Source organism: Corvus brachyrhynchos, unplaced genomic scaffold (genome assembly GCF_000691975.1).
Source record: "Corvus brachyrhynchos isolate BGI_N302 unplaced genomic scaffold, ASM69197v1 scaffold80, whole genome shotgun sequence".
NCBI classification, from domain to species: Eukaryota; Metazoa; Chordata; class Aves; order Passeriformes; family Corvidae; genus Corvus; species Corvus brachyrhynchos.
Window position 1 is genome coordinate 1,026,704 of NW_008236769.1, and position 18,668 is coordinate 1,045,371.

General features: G+C 35.9%; 1 long non-coding RNA gene across 1 annotated transcript in view; it reads right to left on the reverse strand.

The window, feature by feature from the left end:
- The window catches only part of LOC108445029, a 114,668-nt gene extending 102,182 nt beyond the window's left edge, over positions 1-12,486 (reverse strand). The window contains exon 1 of the long non-coding RNA XR_001859758.1: positions 12,404-12,486. This is a non-coding gene — a long non-coding RNA (uncharacterized LOC108445029). The remainder of the gene's footprint in view (positions 1-12,403) is intronic.
- Positions 12,487-18,668: the final 6,182 nt, after the last annotated feature.

The window sequence follows — 18,668 nt, forward strand, 5'->3', positions numbered from 1 at the left end:
GGTATAAATTTAGAACTACTGCATGTTTGTCTACATCAGCAAGCACAAAGAACATTTAATCCCAGCTCATGAGCACACTGAAATCAACAACAAAGATTTCTAGCTTTTTGTTGCATAACTCATCTCTCAAATGACTACAAAAAATCCTCCTCCCTCTACCCCCAAAAGCCTTTTTGAAACTAACCCCCTAGAATAGTTATCTTACCATTGTAGTATTTATCATAGAATGCAATACTGATGTGTGAGAAGGAAACAAAAATGCTATATTTCTTCCACAGAAAATGCAAATGGAGCATTTTATCTTTGCCACTTAAAATCCTTAGACATAAATGCTACGCCATTACCCTGCTCTATGTTAGTCATAGGGAAATTCTGCTTAGATTTTTTATCAAGCTCTTCACTTCAGTGAGTTAAGTGAGCTGATTAGCATCTGCTCTCTTGTCAGAGGAGGCAATGTACGCAAGCACTTCATTTAATACAATTCTTAAAGTACTTTCAATGCACAAACACAAGCATATTGCCTTCTATTATTTTAGGGAGGAAAGGCCACAGATGTATATGGCTCACTTAGAGCAAACATGAATTAATCAATACAGCATGCACTTTATATCATTTGACAACAGAGAGCCAGCACAGCTGCACAGTTCTATCATTGCTGTCCAGCTGCATCCCAGCTCAGAAGTGATGGATCATTTTGAAATCCATACAGGAAAATCATCCCATAGTTACAAGCTTAAGTTTCTGAACACATAAGCCTTACACTATCATGGAGAGTTTTATTGTGTAAGAGCATGTTTATCCTGGAACTTCAGGTGAGTGCTCCAGCATAGCTTCAGGCTATGCTTAAACTTCATCGTCCAGTAGCATATCCTAGCTCCTGGCCCTGGAACACATTCTGGTCACATCCAGGCACACAAGAGCCCCAGTTGCTTGCTCCGTATTTCACGATTTGGATGATCGAGAGAACAGAGCTACAGTAGACTTGGGGATACATTTGTCTATGTGCAAGCCTAAAGTATCTTTTTGTCAATGTTTAATGGGAAGCCTAGACAGAGAGAAGAAAACAGTCATTTAAGAAAACAGGCAGATTTAAAGAGCCCTGTAAGCTCACAGGCTTTCCAAAGCTTTCTGTTCAAGTTGTCATAGTCCATGTGAGACTCAACAAAGGTATGGCAATCGAGGAAAGAACATCTGTCAAGGTGAGAAAGAGTCTCCTAGCTAACCAAAGTCAGTATAGAGCAAAACTGGTTGTATGAGTGGCCTCAGTACCCACAAGTCAAATTTCTCTATATTGCTATGGAAATTAACTGCTCACAAATTATGCAGTATCCTATACTCCTCTTGCCTAGAAAAAGTAGTCAACTACCTGCAGATGAAGCATACGTATTTTTTGAAACACAGCTACTCCTTAGAGTTCTGTTGAGACAGTATAATTGGGTCTGATTAAAGACTCTGCCTAAATACTATGCTATGATAAAGCTCAATAATATATTACAGAGGGCTAAAAAAATAAATTAAGAGAAGGTAAAGCCATTTCCCCTCAACCAGCAGAGTTCCAGTGTTCCTGTCCAAACATGCTCATCGTTAAACAATGTCAGCATATTTGATTGTGCAAGCTTTTTTGGCTTTTCTTCTTCTAGTTATCTCATTAGTAAACTGCTCTTTTAATCAATAAGTTGCCATCTGGGAAGCTAAGTTTCTTATTCAGCTTTGTGTGTTCCAGTGTTCTCAGAAACACTGATGAAATTATATCCTGTTTTCCTTAAAACAGCATCTCTCTTTTTGGTTCATTTTACCCTATGTACCAGAGCAATTGGAATATTCTTGATGTCATGAACAGTCTTGCTGAACCCAGAGTATTTTCTCTATATGCTGAAAAAACTAAAATAGGTATACGATGTTCTGGATTTGTTTTTCAAGAGATGTTGTCTATCCCTAAAGCCCCCAAATTAAATCTATGAACATGCAAAAAAGTTATTGAAAAAATTTCAGTGAAATTATCTGTGATATTTATCTGAATACACAGATCCTGAATTTGTGATAAGTCTTCATAAAAACAAGGTAGCACTGTGCATGTACCGTAGGGTAGATAAACGGACACTTAGTGCACAAGCTTTAATGCATTCTAAGTTCACGCACCAGCTTACCCAGATTAATTTGTCCACATTGATACTTTCAGCAAGATGTTTAGTGTGAGATTTTAATAGGTCATGTATGGAAAAACTGAAACAAATTCTATGTTGTATTTCTTAAGAAACACCTTTTTCCACACAGCTCAAACATGTTTTTCAGCTGCCAAGATTTTCTCATTCACAGTATTGAATGCTATAGTATTAAAGGGCCTCTAAAATGTCTCATATACATTTATCCCACTTCTTTCACAGGGGGATTGTTTATAATGAATACCAGGGTCTGACCCTACATATTTTTGCACATACTTGTCAGGTACTTTAAAACTAACAAAGAAAATAGGGAGCAAAGCAAAAATTCACTTTACTTTTTACTGAAATGGATGCTCACTAAAAATTCGTTCTGCCTGAAACATTTTTTATAGTCAGTTCAAATATGTTGAATAACATTTTAAGCCCTGGAACTACCATCTCTCCCTAAGCAACCCAACTCATAGCCCCATGCACTAGTCAACTTAAAATTCCTTAACATCAGGAATGCCTGTTTGAAGCAATTTTGCTCTCTAATGATGCAAGCTTAACATTCTATGCTTCTCAGCATCTTGCTTCATAACAACTCCGCTTTACCAGAGATAGATGCAATATATTTGCTAATACAGAAACATAAGAATCAAAATATTAGATCACACCAAGGTCCATCAAATCTTAATGATCTCTTAGAGCATCCAATAAAATTGTTTCACAGGAAAGTGTAAAATCTTTCCAGACTGAAAATTATCTACACCAATCTGCACAAAGTTTCAGTTCAGTCTCATATCATTAGACATAAGTTTAAGCTCTGAAATGAGATGTATTATGGTTTACTAAGTTCTTATAATTAATTGTAATGACTTTGTATAGCATGATTAAAATTATAAACAGGCAATCTCTTTTTACTTTTGCTAGATGTTTGTTTATATCACTTTGTGTTGCACTATAGTTCTCCCATGTAATTACTTTATGCATGAGGGAAAAAATATTGGCTTTCAATTTACCATCTTTATTATATACATCCCTGAACTGTTTTCTGTATAGCATGTAGATCTTTGTCTCTGCAGGTCTGAGTCCTTGTGGAATAGGTTACCCTAATGTTGCTTAGGTTTTACATGAAGATATTTATTGCATAATTATGTAAGGAAGCCTACATCCTGTCTTGGATAGACATCTCTATTTTTCTAAATATAAGTAAATAAATGTTCTCATTAATGCCTCTTTTGTCTTGTATTATAAAAGAGGAGGAAAATTTGTTATTAATCTTTCTACAGTATTAAGTATTTTGTATACTCTTATTGTGTTCCCACTTACTCATCATCTTTCCAAGGAAAACCCTCCCAATTTTCTTTCATGAGATGTGTTCCAGATTCTCTATAATTGTTATTGGCCTTCTCTGAATCCCCTTATAGGTGGTTAATATCTCTCTGAGATGTGTGGAAAGCCCTGCATACAGTACTATACAAGAACTCCTACCACTGACTCAAAAAAGTATTGTAATAATCTCTTATTATTCTTCACCCTACTTCATATGTGTCCCAATATCATGCTAACTTTCCTGACTGTAGCTGAGCTGTGCACTGAACTGCTTATAATTATTTTTCTCCCTTTCTTCAAGCAATACTCGTGTCTTAGAATGCTGTAAAGTGCACCACTAGGTTTAATTTTAACTTCAATATGTATTAATTAACACTGAATTGCATTTGCTTTTTTGTTGCTCTCTTAACATCTTTAAGTTACTGAAATTTTCTACTGTTTTCTTTGATCAAGCAAATTCTCCTCATCAGGGATTAAAGTGATATGTGAAACAACCAGATCTACTTGGATCAGTCAAACTGGTCAAGGGATGGTCTTAGATAACAGCTTCTGAGTAAATCAATTCTCAGTAAGCAAACAAGCGAAACCAAAACAAACCAAAAAAAACCAGCAGTTGCCAGGAAATGCACATAAATAGGAAATCCTTTTTGATTATAAACAAGTGGCATTTGAAAATACAACAACAGAATCATTATACATAGTATTAACTAGGACACGTACATTGTATTGAGCAAACAAGAGATAACTCTATTAGCATTCAAAGCTTGGTAGCATAATGGTAGCACAGAATATTATAAATGCATTACTGTGTCACCTTGTATTGTGGATAAGTGGGTTTTTTAATAGCTGAATCAGAGCAGCAATAAATTTGAGCCCAACACTGAATAACATTTTTAGTCTTTATTTTTCCTAAACAAACAAGCAAACAGGATCTGTTAGCCATCCACTTCTTTTCTTACTTGTGTTCTCATAATTCTAAGATCTATAGAACCATGATACATCTTCTAAAAGTAATAACTTGCTTTAGATAGAGAAAACCTTTCTGACTACATTGTCAGTGCTTCACATCCTGGTAATATGTAATCATGACTTTCAGAACCATTTGTATAAACTACCAGCTTTCATATAGAGGTTAAATTTCCCATAAAAGTTTAAATTTGCATGAAAATAAGTTTATGGAAAAATATACTTTGGACAGATTAATCTTATCATACAAAGTCTGATCCACATAGGTCTGACTATGCCCTGAAATAATTTAAAAAAAAAACTACATCCTCACAATATTGGTCCTACCCATTTGACCTAAGACAACTTGGGTTTTTTCACTTACCTACCCAAATTGATAGACTCTTCTTGCATAATTTTCAGTGTAAACCCAGAGGCACCAATGACTAGGAAGAATAAAAAGTATAAATGTCACAAATTACCACATCCCACCTCTGGATATGAATACAGTTCTTTATCATTAATTCATATCTCTTTTCAGTCTACCTCCCTGTGATGGCATTTGCTTAGCCTAAACATGTCAGTCAATTAAAATAGAATGCTTTGTTTGGGGTGGGTTTGTTTATTGGGGGAGTTTAATCTCAAAATTTCATTTGGTGTAAAGCTAAATATCACATTTTTCTTATTTTGAGAGAAGGAATAAAATATGTTTGTTTTGTTGAATCATGTTGTTTGCTTTTATCTTTTCTGAAGCTATTTATCAAATGCATTAAGATAATAAATCAATATGTTTAGTGGGTTTAAAAGCCATTCTCCTAAAATGTTTTGGCTAGATCTAATTATGGCATCATTTAGTTTCTTGTAGAATCACAATGCTCTGACTAATTTCATTTACTCTCAAACGTAACTTTCCTTATTTTTCTCTCCATCATTCCCTCCTGTAAGTTTATGACTTGCTTTTCATGTATGCAAGTGAAAATCACATTAAGCTGTTGGGATCACTCAACCAAAAACTCTGGTTTTTTGTTTACACAGAGTTTTCAGAAATTTAAATATAGTAAGAAACCTTGATACTTATCCCTTATTCCACTAAAACTAATCAATGATATGACTCAGTCTGACCAGGACTGCATCCATGATTTCTGCACAATTCTGAAATACAGAAGCAAAAACAACTTGGATAAAATCAGTTTGGGCAAAGAGGAGGAAATGTTTGCATTATAAGATAATCCTTGCAGCAGCTACTTGAAAAGCTCTAAAAAAATGAGTTGTAACACTGACCTAAAAATCTCACCAAAAAATAATTTCCATGTGAATTATGTCTTTGGTGATTTTTTTTTTTTTTGCGTTTTTAAGGTCTTACAATCTTATGTGTACTCACTGTCTATAAGTCACACAGAGCACTTTTGCCGAGAAACACCTAGAAAGTACCATAGAATGTGGTAATAATACAGTAGAACTAGCATAGCTCCTAAAAATAAGAAAATTAAGAAAAAAATCTAAAAGCAATCCACAGAAAGTGATATTGAGAAAACAAACATTTAGTCCTGCCAAAAAATGAACCATTCTTAATTAAGTCTACTTTGTTCTTTCTCTTCTACTTTGAAATGCATGATTATGTTGTATATCCTATATTATCTAACTGGAAATACCTGTTGTAGCATTTTGCCTATGAAAGCTTTATTGAAATGACTTCCATTGTAAAAACCATACAGAAAAAAATTAACATTCCAAGCTGAAAGTATTGTACATTATGAACTGAACAAACCTGTTGTTTACACCCCAATAACTTGCATACATGTCCCAGTTAACGGCAACAGAATTATGTCAGGGATGATTTAGGGATTTAGGTCCAGTGTAGATCAATTTAGTGGCTTCAGAAAGGGAAACTGGCTGCTTTCAAATTTCTCATTCACTTTGAGGGGGACAAAATTTTGCAATAATTTTTTGAAGTTGAAGGAAATGGGAATGGGACAAGGAATACAAGGGACAGATACCGAACTTACAGAGAAATGGGGAAGGAGATGTCTTTCTCCTTAGGAGTCTGAGTTATGTACATAACTAGTCTCCCCTATCTCCCTGCATGGTTAATTAGGACATCCTAATACTCATCTAATCTGTATACATTGAAAAAACTCAAAACAAATGAAATGCAGTTGCTCAAATGTCATTTTGCATACAGATGGAGGGATCATTCAGGAGCTCTGTTAAGGAAGGCCTAGCAGATCAATCAGTCTTGAACTCACAGTTTTCATTACTAGGTATTCTTATGAAAGAGAAGGAAAATCACTGCTGACACTGGAGCTGGTTGGCACCTCTGTGTGTAAAAACCTGAGATTTCTTCCTACTCAAAAAGCATGCTCAGTTGGAGTAATTTCTGTATATTCACGCTGATACTTACAATGATGTTAAATGATTCTAGGACAGCAATGCTCTCAGCAAGACAGGGCAGCATTTTCAAGTTCCTTCCCTGAGTGTGAGATGAAGTATTTAGTCTTTCCAATAAGCATAAATGTGAAGGAAAAACTGCAGCCTGAATGATTTTCCTAGTCAGAGATGATGAAAACACAGTGTGAGCTCAGAGAGATTAGTGCTGGCAGAACAGATGTTTGTTTTTGTTTGAAAATACAAAACAATGTGAAGATACAATGGGGCTGCAAGAGATGACCATGGAATTAGGACAGAATAGCAGGAGCTTGTCCACAAGACATGAATTAAGTCCTACACCAAAAAGATGGAATGCTATTCCAAAAAGCAATCCTAAACTGTGTCACATACTATGTCTCCCTGCAACTTTTAAGAGAGCTTTTTCTCAAGTAGCATATGCACTCTGCTATTGCTTGGTAATACCTCTCTAGTCTTTTATTCTGAATGAATGGGTTTTTTAATTTTACTGAGGTCCTTCACATAGCCCTTGGCACTCAGTGCTGAAGGTTTTCCTTAGTGAAATTCACTACAGATGTTTGCCTTCCTGTAATCCCTTCCACAGCAGAAACCCTATTTCTCTGCCCATTTTTTTCTGTACAGTTTGAATGACTCTTCAACAGCTCCTGTACAGTTTGATTAACCCTGCAACAGGTCCTTTAAAGATTCACAAATTTTAACAGCTAATTTTAAGTGAGATCTAATCTACCAGAGGTACCAAGAAGCCACAAACTGCAGAGAAAACATTCATTTGTGTCATCTGCGTAGGACCTGTGTTGATGGCTGAATTATATCGCTATAGTTTTCCCTAAAAAATCAGCTGACAGGTGCTTCAGGAGTCCTCTAGACACATACCTGCATAGACACTCAAAGATACACTTGTTTTATTAAGTGAATAACCACTGTTTATTACTTCAGAATATTTTTCTTTTCTTTCTTTTCACTCCCTGTCCTTTTCATATTTAAGTACTTATCTTTGTTCTTTTTCTTCTCACCTCATCCTATTGCATTTTCATTTTCCTTTCCCTTCTGCCTTTTTTTAATCCTCACATACCTTGTTCTAATTTTCCTTGCCCTTGGTGATTTTGCAATGTTACACTTTAGTATCTAGAATATCGGTGGAAGAAAAGATTGTAATTTGTTGATAAAAAGATCGGTAAGAGATAAAAGAATGAATGATTAGCTGGGAAAAATTAGATTAAGTGGACATCCCTATAAAAGCATTAAAATTTTCCACTTATCTGTTCTGTGCTAAAAAATTCTGTCTAGAATGTGTAAGGAAGGTACTCCCTTTGTGTGTCCTTCAAAATTCATTTGGAATACATCAGGGTCCCCTGTCTTTTCAATTACATGTACTTCATTTAGTATCAGCTCCCCGATTTACTGAACTCTGGGTTAGGGAAGTTCTACATGTAGATTCTGCTGTCATCATATCATAGAGCATAGCAAACGGTACAGCAATAAATACTGGAATAATAGAAAACACAACTGTGTTTTTACGCATGAGGAATCCATCAACTAAAGATAGCTTCTACTTCTTACAACACTGCAAAAGCAAGAAATGTCCAATGGGTTAACCTTGGCTGGCTGCCAGAAGCCCACCAAACCACTCTCCATTCCCCCTCCTCAGCAAAACAAGGAGATAAAATAAGATGGAAATGCTCATGGCTTAATAAGGACAGGAAACTGCCACAGGCAAACAGACTCTAGCTGGAGAAGATTGATTTAATTTACCGCCAATTAAAAATAGACCAGAATGATGAGAAAAAGGCCAAACTAAATATGCCTTGCCCTCACACCCCCTTTTTCCCAGGATCAACTTCCCTCCTTCATTCATCACTCTTCAACTTTCTCCCTGCTCTAAGTGGCACAGTGGGATAAGGAAAGGGGGTTGTGGTCAGTCCATAGTAACACTTCATGACTTCTCCTCCTTCCTCCTCACGCTGTTCTCCAGCTCCAACATTGGGTCCTTCCCACAGGATACAACCCTTCCTGAACTCCTTCAGTGTATGTCCTTCCTACGGACTGAAGCTGTTCATAAAGTGCTCCAACATGGATTCTTTGCACAGAGCACAGTCCTTCAGAACAGACTGCTCCAGTGTGGGTTCTCTACAGGCCACAGTTCCTGCCAGCAAACCTGCTCCAGCGTGGGCTCCACCTGGGCTGCAGCTTCCTTTATGACACAACCACTTCCTCCATCCTGGGATCCTCTGTGGGCTGCAGGTTGCAGCATATCTGCTCCACCCATGTCTTCCACGGGCTGCAGGTGGCTGACCTGCATTACCATGTTCTGCTTCTCGGGATGCCCGGGAATCTCTGCTCTGGCACCTGTTAACACCTACTTCCCTTCCTACACTGACCTTGGTGTCTGTGCCATGGTTTCAACATTTTCTCTCATGTCTCAGTCCTCATTTTCACAGCTGCTGTGCAGCGTTTTTTACTCTTTCTGAAGTACATTTATACACAAATGTGGCTGCTTTGACCAGTGGTGGGTCCATTTCGGAGGCAGCTGAAACTGACTCTGCCAGGGGCTGCTCTCACAGAGGACACCTTGTAACAGCCCCAATCCTCATCCCCCTGTGTACCAAAACATGGTTTGCCCTGTTTATAACCCAGATTCTTTCTAAAAGTCGCTGGAATGTCTAATTGTTTTCTCAACTTTTGCACCTACGGATGTATTTAGAAGGAAAAAACAGTAGCAAACAAACTTGGACATAATTTTAGCAATGCAAGGGAGCCAAGTGAGTTTTGCAGGATAAACAATGAGCTAAGTTTTTACTGTAACTAATATACTAGTAAAGCAAATTGTGAAAAAGGTGACAGGTCCTGACAAGTATGAATCTTGCTAATAGTGAATGAAAACTGGGATATACAAAATTGTTGGACTTCTTAGTGGTAAAATGTTCTCATTTGATATTGAGAATATATCATCAATATAAAAGTAATAAGTAGGCATTTTTCTTCAAGTATTTTATGCACTAAAAATCATCCTTAATTTCAAAGCTATCTGGTTATGGGAACTGAGCAAAAAATGAATTAATGGAAATACAGATAAAAATACGTTTGATGCCTATAATCAAGAAAACTGAGCAGAAATGTTCAGCTAATTGTAATTCTCAACTGTATCCCTGTGTCTGCTCATAAAGTCATCCTCAGAAAACTAAGCTGGATGTCACACACTTTCACATGAACATATAACATTATTACTATAGCCAAACCCAGATTTTAATATTGACTAAGAGTGAGAAGCTTGGGAGAAAAAAAAATAACAACAAACCAACCCAAGTGAATGAAGCATACATGGAATAGTTTCCCCACGGTGCGCTGCAGTTTTATACAAGCTTTGCTTTCAGCTGGATTTACAGTGAAAAGAGTTGAAGACAGCCTCCTTCTGTCTAGAAGCCATTTTTCTCTTCTTTTAATTTCCCTAGCACTCTAAACAAGAGTGTTCCATCTTTAAATAATCACTGAGTCTAACCACCTCCAACACAGCACAAGGATGTGTTTTGCCATGGAAGGGGCAGCACAGGAACCTGTTTTCCAAGATGACAAAATGAAGTGGGTAACAAAAGAATAAAGTGACAGTTTTCAACAAAGAAGACAGAACCCAGGTTACCTGACAAGGAAAAAAAATGTAGCTCCTATGAAAACTCAATGACAAGATATTGAGACAAATACCATAGGGCACAAAGCAAGGCAAATTACATTGTGTGTATTTCAAAGATTTTAATTTATGAAGCTCACAAGTAGGCAAGAAGAATATATTTCTTGTACTTGTCATGATGGAAGTTGGTCCTGAGGCAGGATTAACATTGCAAACTGATATCAAATACACACAAGAAATCATGAATATTTATGATAATGTATTTCATAAACACATAGAGCCAATAACTGCAATCCTGGATAACCTGGTGCTGTTAAATCTACAAGTAAGGATGTTACAAAGAAAATGATGCAGCACTTTTATGTAAAGTACCAAGTGACATATTCAAATAAGCTGTAAGAGTTATTGTATCAGGTACAGAAAGTAAATGAAATTACTGTCGCTCATTACAAAAGACTCGCTAATGTTTCAGCACCAGACTTCTGTGTCCCCTCAGGGAAAAACAGAAATTACCTTGAAGGCTGGAAGAAAGCACTACTTCAGTCTAAAACTTTGAGCAATAAACAGAAAATAGAGTACCACACAGTCACATCACCAAATAATCACCAAACAGATAAAAAATCAATAAGAAACACCAGCTAAAAAAAAAGGTAAAATAAAGATAGAACATCTGAACAAAGTAAAGCTTCAGAGTCTGTCAGAATTTGCCATGGGAGCATGAAAAATGAAAAATTAACTCTAAAGAAAGAGTTAAATTCAGAAAAGGAAGGGTAGTAGGTGACTGGCTAGGAGGTCAGGTAAAGCTCAGACCTTTGGAAGAACCATACCCAGTTGCTTTCTGGAGGGGCTGCCATATATTCAACATTGTGGAAAATCTAAGTGAGAGGGAGAAATAAGTATACATGCAAAGTAGGCAGAGTTTTTCATTTCACATTAGAAGAAAAACAGCACCAAAGCAACCAAGAACCCTGACTCTGCCAGGTGCTTTGCTCCCTGCCCCAGCAGGGCAAGCCCAGAACAGAGACAGCAGGAGATAACAAAAACTGTTCATTAAGCAGGGGGAAGAATCAAAAGCAACTGCAGCGCTAAAATATTACCTCCCTAGAACAGAGGAAATGGTCTAGAATAACAACAACAAAAGCACCTACTACAACATACAAATGCATATAATCCCAGAATTTCAGTTTTAAATTATTCTAGGTATGTCTACTAAAATACCTACTTTCTCTGTTAGAAATCACAGCTTGGGGAGGCCCAAAAGGCCTACAATTCAAAATATCTACAGTTTTCCTAGCACAGCATGAGATGTTGTGGCATCTCAGCTGTTCAAAGAAAAATGTTGTTTTCTACAGCTGCACCCTATGTTTATTTTGTATTTTGTTCTTCATGAACACCATCCAAAAAATATTTGCAGCAGAATTTCCCTGCATCTTAGGTAGTTAAACTTTTGAAGTTCTTAAACACATCAGGAAGGCATAAATCATCACCCTTCAGAATCACTGCATTTAAGCACTTATAACGCGTGAATTTGCGTTCAAATAATGGAAGTATGCTAGATGACTTCATCTGCAATTGTTGACCTACTGCACTGAGCCCACAGAGTAAATTTCCATCAAAAACAAAACACATGGCTTGCTTTCTGCTCCCATAGTGATTAATGATTAATTTTTTTACAGAATCTTAGGATGGTCTCCAAACAAACTTCCTAGAGTAAAGAAATACCTTGATTTTCTAAACCCCTTGGCTATATCTCATGACAGGAAATTTTCTATAGTATGTTTCACACATTCAGTGTGTACCTTATATGTACATATAACCAAGTAGATTCCACCTAAACACTAAATAAATGTGACAAAGTTATTTGGAATTAGTACATGCTACAAAAAAAAACTAAGCTAAAGTAACAAGCCAAAGATTCAGTAAGTAACAGGTAAGAATACGCACACTAACATACCTTTGATTAAGTAACTTCAGCACATATAGCTGCAGTTCTCAACAGTCAAACAAAACCTTGAGGTTTTCAGCAATTTAATCTATTCCAGAGACTGCATAAGTGTAATGTGGCAGTTGCTATAGCAACCACATTTTTTCTTGGAACTCAGAGTAGATACAAGTGTAAGCGATTTCTCCATCTCACTGTCTAAGTTACTGCTGCGCTATGATTCTAAGCAGCAGCTCTAACCCAGAAACTATCCCACTTGCTAGTTATTTAAAATACATTTAACGTTTTCTGAAATATCCCTTTCTGACTGCTTACTTTTACCCTATGCTGCCCTTTCAAAAATCCTCGACAATTCAAAAAAAAATGAAAAAATTTGAACAATTGGAAAAAATGATAAATAGATCAAGTTATAATTTATTAATTATATTTAAATTATAATTTCCATATATAAGATATAGAAATCTGTCAACCCTTATTCTTAAACTTTCTGCTTAGAACATTCTTTGAAGTATATCTCGGTGGCAATGAATCCAAAAGAACTGGAATTCTTGTTTACAAAGTCATTACTTATTGATGGTTTCTGCAAAGCATTTTTCTTTTGTGCCACATTTTTGCTTCATTCTCTCACAATCAAAACACTCCAGACTTGAAGCCATGTTGGTGATTTACACCTCTGTAGATGCATTAGCAGATTCTTCTGGTTTGACTCCTGGCTCTCTGGTATAAAAGGTGCAAGTATCATTCTACTTGCATTTAGTTGCCAAAGACTAAATCTGCTAAATATGCTAAATGTGAAAACATACAGTAGTACAGGAATGTTTATGTTAGTCAATACATCACCACATTAATGAGCAAAAATGTAGGGGACTATGCACTAAAAACTGTGTTGTAATAAAAAGAACAATCTGAATACACGTCAGGGATTTCAGGGGTGCTGAGCATCTGCAGTTCCAAGTGAAAAGAATGGGAATTGACGTCAGTGCAATTATACCAGCTTCCAGCACCTGTGAATTTGCCCTCAAGGTGACCTAATATGCCTTTTCCATCTTTCATTTCTGTTAGACAGCTCCAGCACAACCAAAATATTTACTCCTCTTTACAATTAAACTAACCAAATAAGCTATGTAGAGCAGAGCATTCAAAGCATTGAGGCAATTTCCTATGTAAGAATTTTTTAAAAATTGTCATTTTCTTGATTGTCAACAATTCAAATTCTATTAAAAATTCCCATAAGATCCTCCCAAGCAAACAAGAACATTTAAAATTCAGATAGTGAACAATCATTTCAGAGTCAACTGCTTTTATTTCATCTGTGGGTGAGTAAATACAGATTTTCAACTACAATTTTTGGTCCCTGTATTTCCAATTATAAATTAATCTTTTGTCTTCTGCAAAGGGTCAGATGTACTAGCTTTTCCCACTAGACAAGCAGTAGCAGGAAAAAGTAGCTGAGGCTAAAAATCTGAGTACCATGCTCCACCAAGACTCAGTGGAATTGTTGATGCAGCTTGGGAGGGTTGGTAACAAATTCTCAATATCCCAAGGTGTTTTTTATGGGCTTCATTTCCAAAAGCTGGCCATCACTACCAAGATATTAAATGGACCTTTCATGTTGGCTTTTACTGCTTGTTACAAAGCATTGCCTCTGACACAAGCAATGCCTTCTTTATATAATAATAACCTGCCTGATAATGTCATGAGCCATCAGGGAGTGGGAAATAAGGTCTTGATATTCTTCACATTCTCAGATTATCCTTATCCCTCGCAGATCTCTTACAAAGAGAAATGGGCATTTTACTGCTGCAGTCTAAACCAAACCAGTCCACAGAAAATAATTCAAGCAGAAAGAACAAAAATGTTACTTTTGCCTTGAAAAGTCTCTAATTTTCAATGATGGTGTTGACAGTGTTTAAAATAATAATCTATTTAACAGATTTATGGCAAGGAATAATTAATTAATATTTATACAGTGTCTCAGAGATAGCAAGCAATGCTGGTAGGATACATGAATAAGTACAGAGCCAAAACAAAGCCTCTGGAAATTTTCCTACTTTTGGAAAATGAGGGTGTACTGATTTTGTTCAATGTGACACAACACTGTTATTCCACAATGAATGATGGATAAGACAGATGTCTTTTTCTGCTAGGAAGACTGGTTGTGCACCCTCCCCTAGTTACCTATCTGAATTAAATTGTATTTTGTAATTTATTCATATGTGCAGTGGAAAGGGTAGCTATTTCTTATGTTTCTCAACTATGGCAAACTACCTGTTATCTTTTTCTATTTGATTTACTAGATAACAGCTTCTAACTGCACCAGACCTTTTGACAATTTTCTTAAAGTAAATTTGCTATTTCTTATCTAATCCAAATAGCAATAATTGTCCACTATACCTGTTCTATCATACTTAAAGTATGAAGCCACTATTGTCAACAGCATTTTGATTTCCATGTAGACAGAACTGTTTCTTGTAGAGAATTTCCATTCAGGAAGCTGCTTGCTTCCATTACTCACAGTGAAAGTTCAGATTCCATTTTGCTAGTAGTTCTCTCATTTAGGGGTTTTTTTCCCTGTTCTTCCTCTAGCTTATTTCTCCTACTCCCAGTATACCAGTATCTACTGAAGATTAAGAACCAACATAACAGTAAAAAAACAATGTTTTGTTTCTTGGAAAGAACTCAGAGATACTGACAGATGAGTCAAACTTGAGTTGTCAGAACATTTGTTTTTAACTTGAACCCAGGTCAGTTTTTCCCTTAACTTGAAATAGTTTCTCTATAACTCAGGTCATTGTGGTAAATCACCAAGTAAGTACTACCAACATCCTAACACATCTTAAGTGCTTGTAAATGGATTTCTTCTGTGTCCTAAATTAAATTGAAGTATAAAGATTTATAGTATTATCCTGTGACAACAGTCAGTACATTAGATGTTACATTACCCATTAAGCTCTAAGATTTTATTTATATTGCTTTGTTTTTTAGAATTGTGTGATGACCTCAAACAGTAAATAGGTATTATGTCACAATAATGGATTCCACATGTAAATTGCAACTCTTGTCTTTAATACAGCTTTCCCCAGTGTGCCCAGTTTTATTCAAATAAATATTCTTCCTAGGGCAAGTAGGTTGTTGTTCCTACTAAACTTGAAGATGGATTAAAAATTCAGATACCTTGAATGTGAATCTCTGTCACATTCTGCTAATATTTTCTGAAGTCTTCAGAGCCCACATGTGTTAAAGTTTCTCAGCTCCCACATGAAACCAAGGGGCTTATATGGCGCAGCCTTGGGGAATTAAGGACTTTATTACATTTCAAAATTTACCCAGGCATATAGATCAGATTCACAGGGCTTTGGTAGAAAGATTTTTGGTTCTTTTTTTTCAATTTATAGAAACACCAGGTAATTTTTTAAATATTTAAACAGAGATGTAGCACTTCAACTTGGAAATTAAGAAGTTGTCAAATGGAAAATTTTTAGCAGAAAGAAAAAGAAATAATAAGAACAAAGGAAAAGGAAGGCAGGAGTGATAACTGTATGCATAATAACCACATTGGCATTGGCACTATCTGCACTGAGAGGACAATTTCATCAAGCTGTTTGTTGTGCTTTTAGTCTGCTACTGCATTTTTCCCAGTTTGGAAGCATAGGCAATGTAGAATTGGTAAAAATTGATCTGTTCCAGAGTCCAGTATAAGTCAAAGACTAAATGCCATTACATTTTCTTACTCTTTCTATCATTGTTAGTAACAGTGTTAGTAACTCAACACAAAAACTGCTGTACTCTGCGGTACATGTTACAGGGAAGTCATAAGTTACCACCAGCCTGGGAGTGTAACACTCAATGTCCTTAACTTACTTTTTTCAACCTTCCCAGCTTTTTATGAACAGAGAGTGGTGGTTTTATGTAGGGCTTTTTGAGGGTTTTTTTTCTTTCTAAATAGTAGTTTGAGCATTGAGGGTTTTTTAATTTCTATTTGCTTTAGAAAATCACCTGTGTTACATGATTGTCTCCAAGTAAATGAAACAAGAGGACTATGGGTATGATGATGCTTTTACAGAAGTTCTACTTTAGTTAGAGTGATATCATTAGTCAGTTTGAATGCATATGTATTAATTGCCTCACAGCTTGATTCTATGGGATCAAGCTGACTTGTAGGGGATCCCCATATATACAGAACAAGCAAAACCTAATCATTTTGCTTTGTTAGGGGGTTACAGCAGTTTCAGTCACAACCATACACAATACCCTTTGGAAAGATCTATTTGTAACTTGCTGATAATTAAGAGTCTAAAATTATATATAAGATCTTTACACCACAAATCCAATATCAGTGTTTAAGCCACCTTACTCTCTCTTACTGCAAAGAGAATTTTGAACAGCAAGGCTTATTCTGATGTAAATGCATCTGTTTCAAAATACCTCATGGCATTTACTTCAATACACTTAGTCCCAGCATGACCTGTCATAGATGATATCAGACTCTACCCTTAACATAGAAGTAGAACGTTTTGATTAAATTTTTCTGACTTTTTTTTTCCCCCAGTACTGTCACAGAACGATAATCAGCATCAGCTGTGGAAAATTTTTTTAAATATATGATTTTTCAAACTGACATAAAATTTACTTTGAGATTGCTATTTACAGACTACATTGACCTAAACCCTATCATTGTGATAGCTTGTTAAGTCTCCCTGGCTCATGTTTTTTGACTTTTCATTACCAGAGGTTTTCTGGTTTCTTATTCCAATGTTTGCTAAAACAATGTTTCACTGATTGAAAAAAAAATTAAAAGAAAAAAAGGAAACAAGGATGGAAAGGAAAGGGAATTGACTGCTGCTCTCCCGAAATTCCTCTATGCGACCTTTCTGTTTTGGATGTGTGAGAAAATCACCAAGCTACCTATCCTTCTAGCAAGACATGAGTACTCCCACTCAACCAAGTTCTCCATGAATATACATTAGTGCTACTTTGATTTCTGAGGTCAATGGCCTAATAAAATCATACAATTGTAGTTGAATGATTTAGGTGATATTATGCAACAACAAGGTATAATACAGCAATTGAGGGAAAAGCAATCATGCATCTAAATGCACCATCACCCAATAACAGTGCAGAGCCATGTTTACTTAATTTGTGAAACACTCCATGGCACTAGACACCACATTATTTGGTTACCTAACTGCCAAGGCTGTCACTACCAAACATCTTTGCTGTGTATTTCTGGGTACAGTGATAGAAGACTACCTGATACTAACACTAACACTACTGACATATCAGTAGTTTTTATAAATATATCAGTATCAGTATATTATCCCAAGCTTCCTTCTGTACGTGAAAGAAATACTAGGAAAAGTTCTACCATTATACCTAGATAACTTATGCTGATAAATATTTAAACTTCATCATAAGAGTTCATATGCATACCAATGAAAACTGCTACACAAGAGTCCTGCAAATGAATTGGCAATATGAATAGAGAAGAGAAATTTCAAAGAGAAATTCATACCTGGCTGTGGTTTTCAAACCTGCCAAAATCCAGAAGGCAAGAGGCAGATACAGAGGGTTAAATCCAAGTCCATTTGGAAGAATTATTTTATCATGAAACTGCAGAGAAAAGAAAAAGAGGGGGAAAAAAAGATAAAGAATGATGAAGCAAGGATAAAGGATACAGGAATAGTTCTGTTTCAACTTTAATCCTACAAACTGCATACAAACATACAAAGCTTTGGAGTCAGACATAAGATTAAATTTCCCATATAATTGCATTCCAGACTATGTTTTTCTTCTCTCTCAGGTATTCATCTTTAATTAGGCCTAGGAAGATGACTAAACATGGTTTTATTTCTATTACCCCTGACTACATGTTGTTAACCACAGATGTTGTTAGATCCATTCTACAATAAATGTGTAGCTTACTTAAATTCTGATCTACACCCTTTTTATATTGTAAGTTATGTGGTGCAACTTAGTGTTTTGGAACATTTCCATGTTTATTCACTTTTTAAAAGATAAATTCAGATGTAACGTACAAATTCTTATTGGAAGGCAATTTGTCTTCAAGACCTTTTCCTATGCTACAAATCAGTGCAGGAAAAAACAATCTGCATGTGCTTCTCAGAAATTGTTAAAACGTAAAAAAGCCACGAGAAATCACTGTGATTGAAATGTATTTTAAACTTGATTTTTTCATTGTTTCTTTTCCAATGTGTTTCCTTGGGGAAATGCAATGTTTCTTCTGGAGAGATGTGCAACAATGTAGCTCTAACACTAA